Here is a 3,948-nt window from a genome sequence, read left to right on the forward strand (position 1 = left end):
ATGTACCCACAACAAGGGAGCATGTTGCCATAGCACTGCTGTAGGTTGTACTTCAGTTGGTAAGATACATAACAAAATAGGAGAATTCACTTCTCACTTGGCAAGAGCAGCCTGCTCGATATGTGATTCCACAAGACTCAAAGCCTTTTTAGCATTCTTTGTTAAAGAATGATGAGAAGTCAAATCTGGGTCTCCTGGCAAAATATCATACAGGGGTTGTAATTCTTTATTTGTTAATTTTAGATAGGGATGAACCCATTGTATATCTCCTAATAATTTCTAGAAATAATTTAAGGTATGCAAATGATCTGTTCTTAAACTAATCTTTTGAGGTTGCACATTATCAGGATATACTTTGACTCCCAAATAATTGACTACCTGATCCTTTTGAACCTTTTCAGGTGCTATATATAAATTTCTTTTCTTAAGATCCTGTATCATCACTCGATAAGCTTCCTTCACCATTTCTTCAGTAGGCCCAGATAACAGACTATCATCCATATAGTGCAAACATGTAAGCTTAGGAAAGTGCTGCCTCACATTTTCTAAAGATTTACTAACATATGATTGACATATGGTGGGACTATTCACCATTCCTTGAGGTAAAAACCACCAATTCATAATGTAAATCTGGAGATGCATGATTTATTGAGGGAACTGTAAAAGCAAACCTTTGCGTATCTTTCTCATAGAGTGGAATAGAAAAAAAAAAACAATCTTTTATATCAATAACTATCAAAGGCCACTGCTTTGGCAAAGTGGATGGAAGAGGCAGACCTCTTTGCACTGGTTCCATGGGCATCATTTGTTTATTAATTGCTCGTAAATCATGTAAGAGCCTCTATTTTCCTGACTTCTTCTTAATAACAAAAATTGGGGTATTCCAAGGAGAGGTAGAACCTTGAATATGGCCCATGCTCAATTGTTCCTGCACTAACTCATGGATGGCCCATAATTTTTCTGAGGGTAAAGGCCACTGAGGAACCTATACTGGATCCTCAGACTTCCATGTAATGGGGAGAGCCTCCCCAGTGGCCCCTAGGAAAAACCCAATCCCTTTCTTGTGGGTTCTTTAGATGTTACAGGGATCGGGGAGGTGCGGCCTTGGGAATATTTTCCCAACCATTGCCCAGACCTTTGTCCCATCTTCTGCACCATTTGTTGTGATTGTGAGCTATACACCCCCTCATTGGAGAGTACATATCCCATTTCAGTCAAGAGGTCTCTTCCTCACAGGGAAATAGGAACTTCCAGAACATATGGTTGAAACTCCCCAGCATGGCCTTCCTCATCTTTCCACCTCAAAATTTGTGTACTCCTTTCTGGTTCTTGTGTATATCCTAAGCCTCTTAACATTTGATCTGATACTTGCAAAGGCCAATTCTTTGGCCAGTCTTTTTTACTGATTATACTTTTATCAGCTCCAGTATCCAGAAGCCCAAGTATGATTTAACCATTAATTTCTAAGGAAAGCAAAGATTGAGCCCCCAGCTCCAAGGAACAATACACTGCAGAACCTCCTAAAGAGCCAAACCCTTTATTTTCTCTTTGTTTGTTATGAGAAGGAAAGAGTCCATGGCAACTGGGCAGAATTAACAATTGAGCTATCCTGTCACTGGGTGAAACTGCAAACACTCCTCTAGGGGAAGAAACCATGATTTTGACTGTACCTGTAAAATCTGAATCAATCACTCCAGGATGAATAACTAAACCTTGCATAGTAACTGAGCTTCTTCCTATTAGTAAGCCTACAGTATTTGGTAGCAAGGGCCCTTTAAAATCAGTCCCAATTAATTGAGTCCCCATCTTAGGTGTTAATGTGAGTCTGGTGGTGGAACAGAGGTCAAGTCCTGCGCTTCCTGAGGTTGCTCGCCTGGGCGGGCCAACTGCTTCCACTGCATTGGAGGCCGGAGATCGGGCCATGTTTCTGACATTCCTCCATATATTTGAGGGCCCTGAGGACGAGGGCCCCATACCCCATTTTTTGGCCTAGCTCCACCACAACCAGCTGTCAAGGGTTGTCCTGAAATATCCTTCACTGATCTACAATCATTGGCCCAATGATTACCCTTACAACATCTGGGACACAGACCAGGCGTTCTAGGCCACGGTCTTTCCTGATTTTGCATCTGGGGACATTGCCGCCTTAGATGGCCAGGTTGGCCACATTTAAAGCAACTCCCTTGCTTACCTCCAGATTGTTTGTGGGATGCTTGCATAACAGCAGCAACTAATCCAGATTAGTTAGGGGACCTCCTAACTCTCTGCATATTTTCATCCATACCTCTAGGCCGTTGCCCTTATACGGGTTAATTGCTTGTCTACATTCTTTAGTACATTGTTCAAAAACCAATTGTTGCACTAATGGCATGGCCTGATCAGCATCCCCAAAAATTCTGCTTGCCACTTCAACCATTCATGCTACAAAATCAGCAAAAGGCTCAGTTGGTCCTTGAATGACTTTAGTTAGATTTCCTGCCACTTCCCCTCTGTTCGGAAGGGCTTTCCAAGCTCTCGTGGCAATTTGACTAATTGGATCATACACTTGAAGGGGGTATCCAGTCTGAGCATTGGCAAAGCGGCCCTGTCCAAGAAGCATGTCCTGTCTCCAAGCAGGCTGGCCATTGGCTGCATTTACTGCCCCTTGCTCAGCTGAATGTTCAATGAAGATCGCCTTCCAGTCCAGATATTGCCCAGGGGAAAGGCAAGCACGAGCCAAATTTTGCCAATCATGAGGGGTCATGTAATATCGGTGGAGATGTTCAAGCATGGAAATAACATAGGCAGCACTAGTGCAATAGGCACGAACCCCTTCTGCTAATCTCTGCACGATCTTCCAATCTAAAGGTTCATGATGACGGTTTCCCTGCTGGTCTTGAAAAACAGGGAAACAACCCTGGGTGCTCAACTCTTTCTAAACTTCTGGGCCCGAACTACGTCCTCCAGATGCTGTAGATGGCTGAGGAGCATACGGGGGAGGACAAGGTGGTCCTGGGGCCAAGGGCTGGACTTTCAACTTCATGGACTCCATTTCCTCCACTAACTTTTCCAGCTCACCATCCTCAGAACTATCAGAGCTGTCACCCTTCTCTGACTTTACTGAATGCTCCTCTTTCACTCACTCAAGAGCTGCACTTCCTCTTTCAATCTCAGCTTTGCACTCCCCTTCTCGATCTTCAAGGCAAGAACGAACGAGCTTCCATATCGATTGCGTACCTGGACGTACAATTCCTTGCTTCCTAGCAAAATCTATATCCTTTCCCAACTTATCTGAGTTAGGGAGAGTCAAATATCCTGAGACAGCGAACCAGGCAGCAACTTCATCCACAGCCCAAAGAAATTTCTGCAATGTAGATTCTTTCAATTCTAACCCTTTCGCTTCTAACAGGCTCTTAAGTGCTGCAAGCAAAGATCTACTAGAAGATATGTTACCCATAATGAGTTATAGTCCAAACCTGGAAACTTATTGTCTCATAACCCAAGAACTTTCACTTGTTCCACTTACCCAGGAACGTACCAGCTAGCTGCCCTGACTGCAATGAGTTCTGAGATCCCCGTACAGGCCAACACTTGTCGCTACCAAATCCGTCTAGCCAAATAAGGGAGAAACATGGGAGACTCTTCTCGATGCAGTTTATTCAGGAATGTTACTTCAGGAAGCCCCTGATCCTAGCCTGTTGCCCCAGTTATATATCCCAGCCTGCACCAATCAGCAACCACCACGTGGAGGCTCGTGATAGGATTGAGACGATGGTCCAGGAGTGGCCTGATATGACGTCAAAGGGTGCATGCGCACTTGTCTGGTGCGTACGTGACTTTTAAAGGGGAACGTGGGGGAGCGTTGCTGAGTCATGTGACTTGGCAACCAGTAAAATACATCATGCGTTTGTATTTTATTTACCTCCACGGCAAGTTACGCATTCTCACTTCTCTCCCACTTTCCATCTC

The sequence above is a fragment of the Apodemus sylvaticus genome, chromosome 5, assembly GCF_947179515.1.
Source record: "Apodemus sylvaticus chromosome 5, mApoSyl1.1, whole genome shotgun sequence".
Lineage (NCBI taxonomy): Eukaryota > Metazoa > Chordata > Mammalia > Rodentia > Muridae > Apodemus > Apodemus sylvaticus.